Raw genomic sequence first — 19,452 nt, forward strand, 5'->3', positions numbered from 1 at the left:
TGCGGCCTTTGTATTTATGTCCCATATTGGATGTCCGACTCTCTTTTTCCCTGGACTTCTGTGCGTCTTGCCGGTTTTGATTGCATTCACTTGACAACAATCCTCTCACTGGATGTACAAAACTGACCCTAGACCTTGAAGCGTTTCATCTACAATGATTGTCAAATTCAATTTTGTTTTGCACTCACTGCAACCCTCTGTCAACTGGTCTACTAAAAACCCTATTTCTACTATTCTCCCATCTCTCCAACCAGCCGAATCCCTCTCTTTTTCACCACTTCCCAGTGTTTTCGATTTTTGTCGTACTCCGTTAAAGAAACTTTTTTTCGCTTGCTTTTGGTAGAGTTGAATCTCCTGTTGCGTTTTCTTTTCCTGTCCATTACTTCCAGTGTATGTAGAAAGCGCAAAAGCCAATGTTGCAAAACAGTATTGCAAAAGTAAATTGAAGTTAACCCACAAGTCCCTTGTTCTGCAGGGGAAGTCCTGAAATGCGCAGAAAGTGTGTGCTGTAACAATAGTGGGCACCATCCTTAAGTGAAGGAATTTGTGAGGAAGTAGACCAGGCGAAAAAACGCTGTTGGGAATGAACCAAAGCCCTAAGAGAACTGACTGGGAAAGGACAGTGTACGGCAAAAAGAGGAGCACATGTGCATGATACGCATGTGATAATATGAATGGAACCTTTGTGGAATCTAGTAATATATCATGCTAAGTTACAGTGGACTTTGCCAAAGAAGAAGGATACATTGTAATCAGACAACTAGTTAGTGTTCATTGTTCTTTCTTGTACTTTGAACTAGTATCTGCCGTTACTTAGCACAGAAGCTTATCCAAATGTTGCACGTTGTGTGACATAAGAACAGAGAAATGATTGTTGCTAGTATGTCCTAAGTGTGCTTTCATAGGGCATCATTTACAGGTTTATTAACAACAATTTATGCTACCATAAACTTGAACCAAATTCTGGGTTTCCGCTGCACTTATCAAACCACAGATATTTGTCTTGAGGAGCCATTTACAACACAACAGAGAACAGGGAAACAAGTATTTAAAAGAGGAATGCTTAGCGAGAAAGCTTTTTGTTTAGACCTTTCTGTTCAGACTTTCTTGTTTTATTGTTGTTTTTTTTACAGCGGCGAAAACAAATCAAGCAGCAGTAGCAGTAGCAGTAGCAGTAGCAGTAGCAGTAGCAGTAGCAGTAGCAGTAGTAGTAGTAGTAGTAGTAGTAGTAGTAGTAGTAGTAGTAGTAGTAGTAGTAGAAGAAGAAGAAGAATGAGCATCCTTTCCTTGACTTTCTTGAATATGACTTTCATCTCTTTCCAGTTTAGGCAATTATTTTTGCTGCAGGCTTTGATCAGGCAGTTAATCATTGTGACCTAAGAAAGCTTTTTAACTTAAATAAATCGTATTAAATTTTGCCTTTTACACCACTTCATAAAATGCAACTGCACTAGTTCTCCAAACATTAGGATCATAAATATCACTTTTGTTTTCATGTCATTCGTTCCATAAAATTTCCTGTTAACATATACTTACCGACCTTAAATGATCAGCCTAGATAGAGGAAACTTGAACTTGTTTGTCCGTTTTCTTCAATGAACTTTGCCAACTTCTTGTGAAGGCCAAGGTTAAGCATTAAGGGAAATTGAGGGAAGGGGTGGGTATGAACAAGCACATTCGCGTTTAATAGTTTAACAAGTAAAAACAAACAATGGACAACCCAAGAAAGGAACTTGACATGCTTACAGGCACTTCAGCACATCAGTCGACAACATTTTTATATTCGTGGATTAGTTTTACTCAAGATGCCATTTTTTCCCTAGGGACCGTTCATTTTTTACGAGGTTGGGGGGGGGGCTGGTGGGATTAAGGGGGGTCACCCCCCAAAAAACGGCTTAAAAGGGGGGCCATCCCAGAAAAACAGAGGGAAGGGGGGGTCACGCGAAATATTTTAGTTCATGTAGAGTTGACATCATGTTTTATTATTAAATAAAACTACATATGCAGAAGCAAGCAAAAGGTATATAAATGTATCAAAAACTTTTGTTCTGCGTTTACATGACAGCGTTCAGTTACACGACTACAATTTTCAAAGCTAGGAAACTATCATTAAAAGATTCTTTATCAGGTTAGTGCTGTGCAACGTCTCTCTGCTCATGTTCCTCTTCGTCATCATTGCCAAGCTCTTCCTCATCACTTGTGCTGCTGCTAGAGTCGCTTTCATCGTTTTCAGTCATAACACACTCTTCAGGGTTCATGAAGCAGCAATACACGTTATCTCTAACCTCTTGCTTGAGGTTTGTGATAATTCTGCTTCCTGTGGCATTGCTGAAATGGTTTCCTTGCAAGAGCTGTGCAATGTACGCCGCATATCGATCAAAAAGCAATTCGTAAACTTTCTCAACGTCGATGCACCCTTCAGGGACGGTAAGGCAAGGAGGATACAGGAGACATTTCGGAAGATCATTACCCAGCGGGTTTCCGACACAAATACTATACACTTGTTGAACATTGTTTTCAAACCTTTTCTTTTTTCTTGCATTCGATTTTCGACGGTTTTCTTTTTTTCTTCTTCCCTTGCTGATGCGGTCTCTGTGTAGGCCCTTGAAAATGCTAAAAAAACTGTCTTTACTTTCTTTTAGTGTCTCTGTATCCCGCGTTACCTTTTGCACCTTAGCCTCGACGCACTTGATCTGCTTTGCATTGAAGTCGTGAGCAAATTCTACTCATTGCTTCAAGATAAGCTCATTAGACTGGAAAAGCGTAGAATCATGTTCTTTCAAGGCTTTCACTACACTTTTCAGCTACCCAAGCATACTTTGGTGCTGTGTGAGGGAAGAGTTACATCCTAGCTTGAGAAATTCACACGCTCTTTTCGAGCAGCCGTCTGCATTTTGGTCGGCAACCTCTTGATTGCAAAAGATCAAATTGCCGCGATCTTTCGGTAGTGAACCTATTCTTGAAAGACTGGTCGCTTTTGCCATTCTTTCTCATTTGATTGTTTTTTTGCAAGGAACCAATCAAACCGCACCATTTTCGATCCTCCAAACAAACCAGGGTGGATATATAAACGCTTACCAAATCAAGCAATACGGAATGGTTCAGAATTCACCTAAACCATCCCACCACATACCAATTGATGAGAATTGTAAGATTTGAAACCACCGGTCTTGCTTGTAAACTTATATTTAACTGTAGACATTATGTAGCAGCACAAAGAAGCTAGTCAATTGATTGGTAGAAAAACAACATGCTAATGGTATTAAAAAATATCGAGCTTTAAAATACTCTCCTATGATATTAAAACTACTAGTCACATTTACAAAGCGATTGAGTTTCAAAGCGACATTCAAAGGACACAGCATCATAATGTATTTAAATCACGCTTCTACTAAAGATGTGATAAATACGCAAAACCAGTGTCAGATCTGGATATATTTAAAGACTACGTGCTGTGTACAGCTGAACATTGTTCTCTGAAATCGCGTTAACCTAAACTTTACGGAGATATTAAAAGCAGATACCCTAAGATAACAGCAGCTATAGAAAAGTTATTATATTTTTGAGTAGACAAATCTCATAAACGGGCTACAAATTCAACAGAAATGTGCGCGAACTGAATAAATTTCTGTTGTACATTTAAAGGTTCTGCTCAACTTACACAATATTCCCTTGCTGAACATAAACTGTACCGAGCCGTATCTTGGTGCGCTATATAGAAGCTATAACATCGTTAAAATTTCAAACTGTAAGATTTCTGAAAGAGTTCTCCTCAATGGAGCAATATGTAAAAGGTTTTCAAAGGTTTCACGCCGGTGAAGATGTGCGGCCTGTCACCTCTTGCAAGTTTTTAATTCCATCAACTCTGGGGGTGAAGATGTTATCCTTGCCTTTATAGATGACGAGGAAGAAGTTGAGAGGCCAGCAATGACACGCTCTGGAAGATCCATAAACCAAAGATTGAAAATTGACTTTTCTTTCTTTTGATTCTCTATATTTTTTATGTTTGAAAAATAGTGAAGAAGCCCCCCCTACCTCGTAAAAAATGAACGGTCCCTTATCGCATGCTTCAATGGACCCGCCAGTAAAGTCTGAATTGTATTTGGCAAGTGGCATTCAAAAATAGCTTTGAGCAAGCAGTTGTTTATACCACTGGAAAGTAAAAATAAAGTACATTTGTATTTAGGCTGAAACCTATAAATTTTATTTGTATTTTTCTTTCTTTTTTGATTTTCTTTCACTTTTCTCAACAAATTCTTTTCCCGCTGTGAAAATAATGTGGGAAAAGATAGAAGTTACATACGCAGATGTCCCAGAAGTACTCTGGTTCCCTCCTGATAACAACAGTGGGTGGTGCCTAGTTGCAAGGCCTTGCAACTTGCTCAGTAGATACAGTGTAAGGCTTTTACCACAATTGTTTTCAGAAGAGTGGATGAGTCCAATATCCACCTTATTGACAAGTTGTCGAGTGTTTGTTTCCCTAATTCACTTTCAGCAAAAACGTGGTCTGCATCATATATTAACAAAGTAACATATAAAAGAGAGCTGAAGTTTGAATTTAAATACCTGAGAACCTAAAACCTCAGTCATCAAGGACTTATTCATAAGGAGCCAAAGTTTAGCAAAGTAAACCAAGACAATCACTGCGAGAAGCGGCCATGGCAACTGTGGCAGATGCAATGAATCAGTGGGCGAAAAAATGAACGGTCGGGGAGCTTACATTGTGAATTATTCGTGATTTAAGTATATTCTTCGGCTCAAAGTCAACCTTTCCAGATTTTAAGTGAACCTCATCCATCAATGTTAAAACAGACTCGCTGTAAACGCTTTTAGCCTTCTTCATTGTGCTTACGTTTGTAAAAATAAAATGCTGATAAAGAATATTAGCCCGGGAAGGCAAACATTGCTGGACCTGTCTGTGTCTATGATTATTATGAATTCAAACTGAATTCGCTAGGAACATGTTCCAACTGTTGTTTTTCGAGACAAAAATGTGCATCATCAACAAAAAGAGACAGGGTAAAATTATTAACACTTCTGTCAGATTACAAGATTCTGCAAACACGTGACATGGTAGGCACAAAGGACAACATTGCATATAAGCAAAACGCAAAATGACACATGCAAATATGCAAGGTGCAATAAGGCAGAGGGGAAAAAAAGGCAAAACAAGCGTGATGGGCGAGGCAAAATTGGCAAAAAACGCAAATATAAGGCACAATCAGTCTTTAGTAACTACATAAAATTCGCTTTACAAAGGCGTATTAAAGTACGAACTAAACTTAATATTTTTCGAAATACAGCAGCTCTAAAAGAAATTTTGCTTCAATAGTTTGCCAGTTTTGCTTTGTACACCAACTCCGTGCACTTGGCCATTTCAATACGCAGAAACGAATGAATGCTAAGAATTCTTTTGAGAGAGACTTTTTTAAACTAATGAATAATTCAGTGTTCGGAAAAACAATGGAAAACATCAGAAAGAGAGTTGTAAGACTTGTGACGGCTCAAAAGAAATTATCCAAATTAGTATCTAAGCCAACGTATGTAAATAGTAAAATATTCAAGGAGGATGTTGCGGCAGTCTATAAAATAGAAGAAACACTAACTCTTGACCGGCTGGCATATATATTATGTGGGTATGTGCATTCTGGATCTGTCAAAGACACTGGTGTATGAATTCCACTATAAGTATACTGAAGAAAAGTATGGTAGTAGGGCCAAGCTATTGTTTGCCGATACGAACTCACTGACGTGAAATTCAAGCATAAGATGTTTATAAGGATTTTTGGGAGGACGGAGAAAGGTATAAAAAAGTATGTGATCAAAAAGAACATTGCCCACCAGGATTATAAAGATACTCTCCAAAATAATAAGCAAATCTATCATGCCATGAAGACAATCAGAAGTGTTTGCCATCAAGTGGGTAGTTTTGAACTGAACAAAATATTGCTGTACTGCTTTGAAGATAAAAGATATATCCTCGCTGATGGTAAAACTAGTAATGCATATCGCCACTGTAAAACTGACTCACATATCAGCTAAAAAACAAGCCTTAATCGAAAAGTTAACAGTGTACTTTGAATAATAAGTCTCATTGTGCAACTGGTGTGTTTGAAGCCTCTTGTCTGCTTGGTGCCTGCTGGGAATATGGATTGCTTTCAATCCTCCTTGTCTGCCTTGCTTCTCTCAAATTCTGCTGCAATCTTGTTGTGGTTGACAATGATGTAATTTGACGTTCAATTTCTCGTCTAGACTTTTCATTTTTGATAATACAACGATATTCTTCGTGTATCAGGATGTATCTCTTTGCTGCTTCATCTGCCACTTTTAAGTCACAAGTGGCAATCCTGGCTACTGCTGCATTTAGGTCAAATGAAAGCCGTTGATCTCTTCCCATATTAGCTTCAATAATCAGTATTGAATCTTGTATTCGATTACAGCATACTTCATATCATTGTGTCATTTTTTGTACACCGGGTGGCATTGTAAAAAGTTTACCAAAATAAAAATATTTACTTGTACGTGCATGTTTATCGGTAATTTTAATTTATGGGTATGCTTTTAATTGGTTCAAAGAGATCAGACGACTATCTCATGTTTTGACAACAATGATGATCTAGAACATTCGACTTTTATGTAATATTACAATTTATTGTGGACGTGGTGGTACGAAAGTGTATTAAAGATTAATTTCTTATATAATAGTACAGGTGTTTTGTGAAGTTCTTCATTTTGAGTTTATAAAAGATGGCCACATGGAATGTCCATTTTGTAATAAAAAATTGGTTGAAACTAAAGGTCTTCAAAAACCCTGTTGCGACCATCCAAATTTAATCAATTACTCGCATATTGTCTTTACCTATTGCGACGCAGTAAATGATTATCTTACAGCAAGTTTGTTGATGTTTACATTTCATGGTGGGACCAAACCACCCCATCAATGTTGCATTATAGGCGTACGATGAATAACGGGTAAAATCCAATATGGCGGCCAGTTTGCAGAAAGCCTTCGACAATCAATTCAACGTTGCAAACTTGATCTATTGGGCAGGGTTGATACTGGCAATGGTATACAACGGATCAGTTATTTTTTTCGGAGAGCTAGCTGCTGCTGTATCTGTATTGGATACCAAATACAGTCATCGTGGAGGGAGTTTTTCGACCGTCCAAAGATTAGTACCAGCAAGAGGGATGGTTGCAAGGTCCCTACAAAAGATTCATGCCAAAATAACTCGCCGCCTGAATACAAGGCCAAGACTTGCCAATCCATGGCATGGGGATTTTTAAATGGACATGCCGCAAGAAGTGTTTTAATGCATTTCAAAAGACCTTATGCAACGTACCAGCTTCGGTCAATGATTTAGCGAAACAAATACACAAGTTGCATACGAGATAACAGATATGCGGAAAGCGAAATATTTATTCGCGAGGATGGATTTAGATAGTACAGAAGTCGATCCTGATATGATTTTAAAAAGGCGTATGGCACCTGTGCAAATTAGCCTTGAGAGGTGTGAGGTGTTAGTGTCGAATGAAAAGCCAATGGAGCTCAAATTTAAGAAGCCAAAGGAATTGTTTGAACTGAAATTTCATTACGGATACTGGAATGCAAGTGGCGTCCTGCAGCACTGAACAAACTTGACTTGACAATTTATTATATACAATACATTAATTAATTTCTTATTACTCAATATATTTTTGTTGACATTAAATTGGATTGATGTTTGGCCCAGGTCAAACTTAAGACTTCACATGAACCAATCTCATTTAAGTTAAGTTTGAACCTAAATTTAATTCTGATAGAATTGACTGAGTTCAGGACTGATCTTTCCACTTGCAACAGTTTGCTTGATTGCCTTCATCATATCACTTGTGCACATCTCACGCCCTTGACTACCAGTGGTTGTCTTCGAGAGTCCACAATGGCAAAAGCTGTCATCACAATCGCAAAATCTCTTAGGAATATAAGAATCACTTATATTCCTCTTCTCACAGCGATATGCAATGCTGTAGGGATCTTTCTCTCTCAGCCATACCATGCACACAAACTCATGTCTGAACACAGTCCAGCACCGTAAGCTCTTTCTGGTATTGCATGTGTTTTCCACATACTTGGCCAATTTCATGTGCTTTGCCTCTCTACCCTGCAATGACATGTCCCTTTGAAAGAGTGGGGATCTTCAGAAGTTCCTGAATCAAAGTGGCAAATTGCCCCCAGAAGTACTTCGATTCAAGTCCTCTGAAACTATATGAGAATGAAATTCCCTTCTTCCGCTTCTCACTGAACCACTGCAGAAAGGCGTTGTCTCCCACACTTGAGGGTGTCTTTCAGGCACTTCAGAAATGTAAGCATGGGGAAACTGTCTGGAAGATCAGAAACTGCTGTTGCTGCCTTGAGGTGATTCTGGTGTGTGTAATGCATTACAATGGCAAGTGCAGTTAAAAACCAGCTCTGCCAAGCATTGTTTGTGTTGTGTAGAGGCTCAGCCTTGAGTAAATCCACATACTTTCCCTATTTGAGGTACAAATTCTTGTCTAGACTTGTTTTGATCGATGAATTTAGTGACCTCATTTCTTTGTTTCCCCATGGGATCGCGAAGCTCTGACTTCAACTTCACAACTCTCTCTGCCACGACCAGTCTTTTTGTGGAATCCCATGGTTGCCATGTAGCTTCAGGACCGCCAATAGTACCACCTATGGTTCTCTTGCTTGTTTGATTAACATTGCCAAATGGCGAAAAAAAGGTTGCACAATTGTTCAGTTCTCCTGAGTGGGATGACATCCACTCCATGTCTGATGGGATTAATTTAAATTTGAACACTACCTGTTTTCCTCGTTCATTTGTCAGTTGCTTGCCTTCTACTTCTTCCATTTCTTCTCTGAGGTGGTTTGAGTATGACTTCGTGAGTGCATGGTCTTCTTAGCAGTCAGCCCCCAGAATTAAATGGTTATTGTTACAGCTTTGCACTCGTAGTAACAAGTTCAGGAAATTGATCAAGTATGCAGTGGCAGTATCGTCCTTACTAAATCGTGCAGCATCTGCCCCCACTGCCACATACAGCACCCCCTCTTCTCCACTGAACCACTGTAGACAGGGTCTTTTTCATGGAGTGTCAGGTACATATCAGCGAGCCTGAAAAGGAAAGGTTTAAGAGGCCTCTACACGTCGGGAACTGATTCTTTAGAAAGCTTTTCTGCTAGAATCTTTAAAGGTAAAACCTCACCAAGGTCAATGTTCCTGATATAACTCATCAGAGGTTTGTACGGAGGAATCACGGGAATTTCACAGCTTTGCATAAATTGTGATTTCTTATTTTTACCTGATTGATCTGGAGATTGTTTCATCACATCACTGCTGTTTCGTATGTTAGTGTACTTCCGCTTGCTTACCATCCCCCCTTTGTACAACTCACGCGTGCTCCTAAGCTGGTTTTGATCACTTTTTTCATATTCTTGAACTCTCCTTATAACAATCTTTGGTATAATATCATTCATGCAAACTGCTGAATTGGCAATATAAGTTTCCATCACTTGTTTTGAAGTTGTGCCAATCAATGTGGTCCATACCTCATCTTGCACAGATTGATCATCAGAGACTGACATGTTGCTTCCACAACGTATCAGTCTTAGAGCAGGGATGGTCTTTTTTTTGCTTCGTAATAGCTGGAATCTTGATAGATGGTCAAGCTTCTCATTGCAATCATTCTGCACTTTACTGCTTACATGTGGTTTTCAAGGCTTTTTGGCTTGGATTGGACATTCATTTTCATTAGCAATAGCTTCAAGTCCAGTGATCTATTATTGATAATAACTAAATTTAATGTTTAATAATATCAAGAATCAGAAAATTAATTTGAAAAAATTTGGACTCAGGAGATCTAGACTCAGTGACCGTAATTGTTTTCATGAACAAAGTTGCTTAAGTCACTAATAAAATAGTGACTACAGACAACTCTCTCTCAGACGGACACCTTTGGGACCGGCACTAAGTGTCCGTCTTAGAGAGATGTCCGTCTTATAAAGAGTCAAATAAAGGGAGTAAAGAAAGGAAAGGACCAACTCTAGGTGTCCATTTTACAGAGGTGTCCGTCTTATAGAGGTGTCTGCTAGGAGAGAGTCGACTCTAATTACAAAGGGAGCTGATCAGAACATAAATATAACTGGGGTTTAATCCTATACATTTAAGCATGTACATTTCCTACACTCCTACAATCGAGTTGGGAGAAGTAAACAAATTTTCAAGGCAATTTCTCTTTGGTGATTGCTTCCTTAATATTCTTCTCATAGCTGTAAATGAACTGTCTTATGAGAACAAATTTGATGTTGATCATGATTAAAGGAATATGTGTTAAGAACACTGATTTCTAGCAGAGGGTTCAGACCTTTTAGAAAATGACCCATGGCCCAATTCAAGGGGGTCCATGGACCTGGAATCAATGTTTTGTAATGACCCAGACTGCAGATTGCATGCAGATTGCATGGAAACTGCGAAGGCTGTAATACCTCCATCTATTAGTGAAGCTGTTGTACCCCACAGAACAACTGTGTTGTACAGATAATCAACAGCCTTGAAGTCTGATGGCACCCCCCCCCCCTCTGATATATCTCACAGTGGCCACAACATACAAACACAGAAGTTAATTGAACAAACCTTTCGTTTTCGCCTCCGTACAACTACCATTTTATGGTAATATGCGTAGAGATCTTTGATTTGCTGTAAGTTTTCTTTATCAGTATTCGAATCAATGTGGTTGAAATGGAATATATCCTTTTTAGTCATTAGACAAGTATGCTGTATACTTTTAACCCTGTAATAGTGGTAATTTGACACATACAGCAACTAATATTTCTTTTGGCATTCCTGATTCACTTTTGCAGAGATAAACATAATTTAACTATTCTTGTCTAATCCCCAGTTCAAAGTGATATCCATTTGGTTAGAAAAATAAAAAGACAGTTGGAATTTTAAAAGATAACATATATTGCCCTGGGCTGCCGAATGTGTCTTTCGTAGTTATTGTTATTTTGAGTGTTGAGGAACAGTATTTATACGATGCCCATTTGAAAAATTGAGTTGGCTTCTATCTCTAGTTTGTCTATAAAATGGCAATTGCAGACATTTATAATATATGGATTGTTTATTCATGTCTAAAGTTACATTCATCTTTACTTTTGTGAGCTCAATATCAAAGGTTGTTTGAAAATCATGTTTTATCAGCATCTATATTACCTTCAGTTCCGATTATGCCATAAGTGACAATGTAATTTCCTGTAAAATTTTGTGCATAGGTCTGTTAATCGTCCCCATCTTGGGGGATATCAACTAGCAAATGGAGCTGGTGTGGTGGGTCTGGCGCAGTTTTCCTAAAATTGACTATGACCTCATGATAATACATAAACTCAATACTGTTGCTTAAATCAATATATCTGTGAGAGATTTTTTTTACAAAAACATCGGCAATAGTCAATCCTTGTAACGTTGATTTATCAGTTGAAATTCTCGAATTATGCCACAACTGATAATCTGTAATAAGAATCTCAATAGTGAGAGTATAATCAACATTCTTCGTCAATCTGAAGCATTGAATTCCCATTTTGTAACCATAAGCTCCCTGTGGATTTTGTGATCATTGTGGTGTAAATTACTTTTATATCAAGCCATTTTTTCGGTAAGAATGACGCTGAAAACCTTGCATTGCGTGACCAAGGGCTCTGCGTGGCGGCGCACTTGTTTGCTGAGGAGATAAACACAGAGTCAGATTTGGTTTGAGAAAATTTGGCCACCAAAGGTGACGAACTTTATTTTCAAGATCTGCCAATATATAATAAACTAAATATCTCTTCAGCAATGGTGGGGGAAAAAACCGCCACCCACTAAGACAAGAAAGAGAAACGCACTATTAATTAATTCGGAGGCAGGCAGAAGGGGAGGTGGTGGAAAATGCTGAAAATTGGTTCAAACCAGCGATGTGAACAACGTGATGGTGAGCGATCGAAAGGGGGCGAGCACATGGAAAAGCATCCCTAAGAATGATATAGTCCGGAACGCGCTAAATTCTGATTGGCTGGAAATAAGATAGGCTTGGAACCTGCCGCCTTGGCCTGCAAACCATCATCAAATGCCTTGCCATAAAATCCCATTATGATGTCGTCATAACGGTGTCTTTTTATATCAAGCCATTTTTTCCGTAAGAAAGACGCTGAAAACCTTGCATTGCGTGACCAAGGGCTCTACGTGGCGGCGCACTTGTTTGCTGAGGAGATAAACACAGAGTCGGATTTGGTTGGAGAAAATTTGGCCACCAAAGGTGACGGACTTTATTTTCAAGATCTGCCAATATATAATGAACTAAATATCTCTTCAGCAAAGGTGGGGGAAAAAACCGCCAAAGAGCCACAGAGTGTGGCACCCCCACCAAGATGCCAGCAGAGCCCGTGAGCAAGTAGGTCGAGAAGTTGCAGCCCTTGCGTGACCAACTTCACTAACCGACTAGAGAGCTATTAAAGCTTAAAACATGAATCCTTTATATTGCGTTCAGAGATGATGCAGCCCCCGTCTGACCATCACTCTTTGTTTTTGTTTTTGTTTTTGATACAGCGAAACAGACTCTGCAATGAAGAAACGCACTGCAGAGTCCTTGTATAAGATGATGCAGCCCCTGTCTGACCATCATCGCATACACACGCGGCATTGTGAAATGTTACGATTTTATAAAGTACTACAAACACGTCATGGTGCAGCCCTTGCGTGACCACCAATTAGGTAGAAGAGCCCCTGAGGGGAGCGAAAAGCCCTACATATGACAGACAAGGTGTATGGCAGCCCATGTCTGACCCATGCGAAATTAAATTCCTTGTAATGTAGAATTACGAATGAAAAAGTTTAAAGGCATCAGACTTCCATCGGCCAAGAGCGCGAATCTGGGCATCAGAAAAACCTTTGTCTGCTGCGAGACAGGCCGCGCCAATGCAAAAGCTGGGACTCTTATAGCGTTGAGCATTCAAACCATAGAAATTTAAGCAGCGCCTAAGTTCGGTGTTAAATTGGTTAACCGTAATGGGTGTATTGTCTGCATGGCAGAATAGGGGACCGGGCTTGTTACCCTGGAGATTGCAATACCGGAGTATGAACTTCACAGGACAAAACGGTGAAGATTCATCACCAGGAATAACAATGTCAAAAGGGCGATTGCTTGTATTATGTTTGAAATGGGTGATTGTGATCTTAATAGAGTGGATTTTCCCACCGGATGTGAGGAATCGGATGTTATCGTATTAAATTACGGTAGTGTGACAGGCGCTTCTGGCCGCTAGTTCACCGATGGGAAAGAAACCATAGAAAGCTGTGAGAAACATGGCTGAAAAAAGTATACACTGTGCTGCCAAAGAGTTGGTGTGCTGGAGAGAGCTTACGAGGTCATGCAAGATAGGTTTAGATATCAATAACCTGACATCAGACGATTTCTGACGACTGAGCAAGTTCAAAAGTTTTTGAATAAGGAAAGCCTTTGTGGCGTCATGCAAACCTTTCATCTTGTGGACGTAACCAATGGCCGATAGATGAGAAAGAATAGTCGAAGGCGAAAGATTTCTACCGTCGAGAAAAGAGGTAAAAAGCGCCAAAGGCGCGGTGGATAACGGTAAATGGAAGGCTTTTGTCTTGTAAAATTTCTCGTGAAATTCACGAAATAGTTTCCACGCTCTACGGTATGACTGACCCCAACCTGACGCCAATACAGAGCTCAAGAGACTCTCTAAGTTAGCGACCAACTCTTCGGGAAAAAAAACTCGGGCACTATTGTTGGCAATTCGTCTGCTTGGGGTGAAAGTTCCTTGAACCGTGCTATCTGAAATCGTGAAAGACAATCAGCCCGGGTATTATTAAGACCTGGTATATGTCGAGCACGAAAGATAATGTTATAGTTGAGAGCAGTTAGAACCAAGTCACGGATCAATATCATAACTAATTTTTGTTTGGATGTCTGTTGATTGATAATACTGACGAGTGCAGCGTTATCAGTAACAAACACGATACATCGGTTAGCCATCTGACAACTGCTCCATGGGGTGCTGGCATAGCAGTATCAGGTAGAGTGATACAAGTCGCACTTCCATCACGGACTGCAGACTCAGTGAGCAACACTGCTTCTTCTTCAACCAAGTCATCCTCTGCATCCTCACCATAGGTGTGCTGTATTCGGCAATTTTTGACATATTTCTTTCTGAAGGAAAGAAAACAGACAAAGATTGATATCAACAACAACATGAAAACTGAAAATCTGTTATAGCTTGGCTTGTCTAATAAAATGCATTTGTTATCCTTCCCAGTTTATCAGAACATTTTGTGTCTAAGTAAAAACAATTAGTAAATATCTCCACAATGTACAGTAGTCCCTTTAATTATAGCTAAGACAATCAACTACCTCTAGTCTAAAGTTTACACATTAATATCGAAATAGAAGACAATAGAACGTGACTCTAATGAGGTAAGAGAAAGTACCTTAGCTTCTGCTCCTCTGCACGGTCAATTTTTCGCTGAACTCTTTTTCTCTTCCCTTCCGCAGTTTTGTAGCGCTCCAGTCTCTTGTATCTCTCCTCATTGTCGTGTTGACACTGTAATAAAATGGCCATAGTTACCATAATATTAGCTCTTTATGTTCATAGTATTGTAACATCAATTGCAATGCTCAGTTATCAACATATTTTCCTGTGATCAACAATGACCAGTGATCGACAAAATAGATGAAACACCAGTAATGTATTACATACTTGTCACACAAATAAAATTTTTGCAGGAAACATGCTCAGATAGGCTTACATAGATAATGCCATCAAGGATTGGAAGACCCATTCGTGAATAGAGGTCAGGGATCCAATGGTACTCCGGTCCTCTGTTCTTGTAGCACCAAGTCATGTTGGCCTGGAGTAATCCTAAGTTTGTTGCAGCATGGTAATGCTTCATGTGCAAGTTAGTGTCCTTTGCGCGGAATTTAGTGAGAACACTAAATGTTGACTCAGGGAGATTTGAGTGCCCTTTTCCCAATTCTGGGTCGATGATCTTCTCAGCATCTTTGGCTCTTTCACAGCATTCTATTTCATACGCCAGCTCATGAAATTCACATCGCAGAATGTGAGCTGAGTGATACTCCTCACCGGAACATTTGAGTTCTGCATAAAATCCATCAACGTCTGCTTCACACTTTTTACAGCTACATTTAGTCGGTGGATGAAAGCTGCAGGAACCCCCCTGCCATTCGTGAATATCTCTACAGTGGTACTTTCCAAGGGCCAACATAGTTTGTCTGTATTTATCTGGGCTGTTTCCAGCATGGACCAGGGCACAATAGTGGTTTCGCTTTGCATTTTGGATGAAACCCGGACCAATACACCCACAAACAGGTTTGTTTCTAGTGGCAACAAATGTATGATTTTTGCCAACACAACAACATTTGACAGATTCAATTGAAGGAAATTCTCTTTTGTGTAAGGCAATAAAAGCAGATGAAAATGATGACTTTGTTTTAAGCTCGTCAAGCTTCTTCCCATGGGCCCTTCCAACATGGCCCCCACACAACATAATTCGACTCTCTTGTTCATTTGAGAATGACTGGCAAAACCCCTTGGCTGAGGAAGAGTCAGTATCCTGCCAGTTGACTTCCACTTTAAGCCCCTCTTCTTTGGCTTTGGCCCATAGCACTTCACTGAGATGCCCCTCAGCTGACTTGGCTTTCCCCTGCCAGAGTTCCTCATCACAAATAGTGTCAGCTCCTCTCATACAGAGATGCCCATAATAAAGAAGGGCACCAGTAATATAATTCTTGATCACAAATGTGCAGTTTTGACTGAAATGCCCTCTAATCAACCAACACCCATCACATCAAGTAACAGCTCTAGACCAGTTGCCTATCTGGTCGGCTGGGAGTTCCTTCATCTTCTCCTTTCCGTCTTCACACATCTCATCCAACATCGACTTAATATAGGGGAGGGCCAGATCCACAACTTCTAAGAAAGGCTTCTCTGAAACAATTCCCAATCCTAACCCTCTTCCTAAGGTCTTTCTGTACCCAGCATCACCGTGCCCACTAATAAAAAAGGCTCAGGAGATGGCCAAGGACACTAATTGTCGTCTGGATTCTTGGGCAAGGTAACAACTACTCTTATAATCGACCTCAACAGTCCAGCAACCACAACACTTGAAGGAAAAGACCATTGCCCCTCCAAATCCTTTTTTGCCATATGCTGTAAGAACGAGTTGGCCTGTGAAATAAGTTTGAGTGGGAAAATCATGTAAGGTAACTGTGTTAGAAACATTATGGTATGAACTCCTATAACTTTAAGGAATTGTGAGAGCACTTATGACTGTGAAGGCCACGACCTCTAGCAAAACAGCAATAGTCGTATCGATCATTTTTCACTATGTCAAATTGAGTATTGTCAAACAAAGAGGCATGTGAACACTTTGCGTTTTCAGAATTGAGGAACCTTATCTTTCTAACCACAGGTGGCTTAGACAAAATACGATACAACTATCCCCCAAAGGGGAGGTGAATAGTGGGGGTTATACCGAGATGCGAAGCGTCCAGGTATATGTCTAGCGCTATGAACTGACCCTGAGGGGTATAGTTGTTTTAGTATTTACCAAATCAGTCAAATAAAAATTTTAAAAAAGTATCTTGTTGTGAAAGAACACGTCACTTAGTTAAGAGTTTGTTTATGTTTCAATTGACATCGTTCCTGAGGTCATTTTTTATGATTTTGTTGCAAATTCAGCAAGAAAATAATTTTCTACCTACCAGTACACACCTACAAGCCAAAGTTCGTCGCTTTCTTGGTATTTGTTTGTATGACTGCTCCATTTATAGCTCAAATAAATGTCTCGAAACGAGTTGCCATCTTGGCTCCGTTCGCAAAACAGTGAATACCCAAGGATATTTCGAGTTACGGGAGCCAATCAAAACGCGCAAAAATTGCTATTCACTGATTTGGTACTTAAAAAGTTTATATTGAATAACATAAATTTCTCCAAGCAATTTTTTGTTGGTAGTCTTGAAACTTTGGCTGATGTTAGGCACTAGCATCAATGTCTGTCCCTCAATGAAAGGATGAAATCCCAATGTAAAAAGGGAGAGTTTGAGTCTAATTTTATTTACCGTGGCTCTCAGTTCACAGACAAACTCTGTATCTTTCACACAAAATCCCTGTCACTGGGCCACCTGCTATTCTAACAATATATTGTAGACCCTAGAGATCTAATATCTCACCTCTACATCTTCCATTGTTTGATGTGCACTTGAAATATTTATTTACTTCGCCGACGAAATCAACAATGCTGGAGGTTGTCGCTATGAACAACCCTTCTGGAACTTCAACTCTACAAAAAATATAAACCAAGAGTGAAATGTTTATTTCAACTTCATGCTCGTGAGCACTCGATGTAACTCCCTCAGACAGGCAGATTTATACAATTTTCACTCTCTTATACGGAGATTGTGAAACACACTTCAGAGAACGTTGTTGTGCTAACATACAGAGATCGTAAACTGCGAATCCTATTGATCCCAGAGAATCTGCGAATCCTTTGATCCCAGAGGTTTTTCCGCGTAAGAGAGAGGAGCGAAAGGGACAAAATTCACAAGAATGAGTCGCGAAGCAATCGGTATTCACGCAATGGTTCCACGCAATTAGAGTCCAAAAATTTTAAGACCAGTAAAGCGACTGACTGTTGGTCTCAGTGTTTCAGTATGAGCCAGTAAATATTATTATACATATCAAAACTCACCCTTTATCGTGCTTGATTTCTTTCAGCGTTTGTTTTTCCATTGGGGGCTCATAATCAGAGTCGTCGGTTTCATCAGAGGACGGTAAATCATTCGACCGTCGAAACCGAAGCTCTTGCACCTGGTTTCGGTTTTCTGTTGTATTGGACACGAATTCTTCAAGTCTTCCTTCAGCATGTAATTGCCGCTTTACTTCTTCCGCGCTTTTGAGAGATTTGCCCTCGGGATTCCTATAACTGAACTGAACCGATTTTCCGATGTTCCACTTATCATCCAGGAAAAAGAAACGGCCATTAAATTCCCTCAGAAATTTTAGCCATACCTCCATATCGTGTTTGGTTTCTTTAGTGAGCCTAATGCGATGATGTGGGCGTCTTCCCCCAATAGTGAGATCAATTAGGCGGCGAAGAAAAGCGTGCCCAGGGACGATTACAGAACAGGTAAAGTTTAATAGACCTATTAAATTAAATTTAATAGACCCATTGCAAAAGGATTCAAGTAATAGGTGGCATTTTTGAAGCTTATCTGCGGGCAAACGAGCTTCTTGATTAATTGAATCGAGTGTGATACCCGCAAATTGTATGACTTGAGATGGTCCGCAAGTTTTTTCCTGAGCAATGGGCACGCCGAGATAATCACACATACCAAGAAAATTGCTTAAATCGGTGCGGCATTGCTCTTCGGTACGCGCAATAAAAGGAAAGTCGTCAAGAATGTGAAGAACTCCGGATGCGCCAAATTGGTGCACAGAGATCCACTCCAAGGAATAACTAAAAGCTTCAAAAATTTGACACGAGGATGACAGTCCCATAGGAAGACATACGTTAAAGTAAAACTGATTATCCCATTTTATGCCTAGCAAAGGAAAATCAGACGGATGAATTGGAATAATCCTGAAAGCCGATTTAATATCGGTTTTGGCCAAAAAGCAACCAGCCCCTAAACTTTTAAGTACCGCAATGGCATCAGAAATAGAAGCGTAGTGATCCGAAGAATGTGCGTCCGGTATGTTATCGTTTACTGAGGTGCCCTGAGGGTACGATAGGTGTTGAGTTACACGGAATTCAGAAGGGTCTTGTTTGGGAACAATGCCTAAAGGAGAACAAACAAAGTTTGGAAAAGGAGGGCAAATAAAAGGACCACATATCCTCCCGGCCTCACACTCTTTACGTAGTTTGGTCCGAGCGATTTGCGGTTGGTCTAAAGCGCTTTTAAGGTTGGGTGAGTGCAACGCGCAGCATTCCCCATCAAAACCAACGCGAAAACCAAAAGTAAACCTATTAACTAAATAAAGGCGGAGAGAAGTTTCGTATCCGCTAAGAAGGAAATTAAGCCGATCCACCTTTACGCGTGTTACTGGCTTGTGCAGCGACGGTTGAAATGCCTGCTTTGACGGGGTGTGTTTTAGGTTGGCTGGAGGAACACTGTGCGGCAGGCTGTTTTGAGCCACACTTATAGCAAATGTGTTCGAAACGGCACCTGTTGCACACCTTCCCCGCATGGAAAAGCCAGCATGTGCCTCTTGGAAAGGACTGGGAGCGGGAGCGCAGTGGTCCCTTGTCCAATGAAAATTGGGTTTTCGGACGAAAATTTGTCACAGCTTTTAGCCAAAGTTCCCAGTGAATAGCGTCCCGTGGGTATTGTGCAGGGGCTGATTGCCTTATGAAACGAAAT

At 40.1% G+C, this 19,452-nt stretch overlaps 1 pseudogene; it reads right to left on the reverse strand.

Annotated features, from left to right (window-relative positions):
- Positions 1 to 13,964: 13,964 nt before the first annotated feature.
- Positions 13,965 to 16,254, reverse strand: LOC140934276 (uncharacterized; annotated as a pseudogene).
- Positions 16,255 to 19,452: the final 3,198 nt, after the last annotated feature.

This window comes from Porites lutea, chromosome 4 (assembly GCF_958299795.1).
Source record: "Porites lutea chromosome 4, jaPorLute2.1, whole genome shotgun sequence".
Classification (NCBI taxonomy): domain Eukaryota; kingdom Metazoa; phylum Cnidaria; class Anthozoa; order Scleractinia; family Poritidae; genus Porites; species Porites lutea.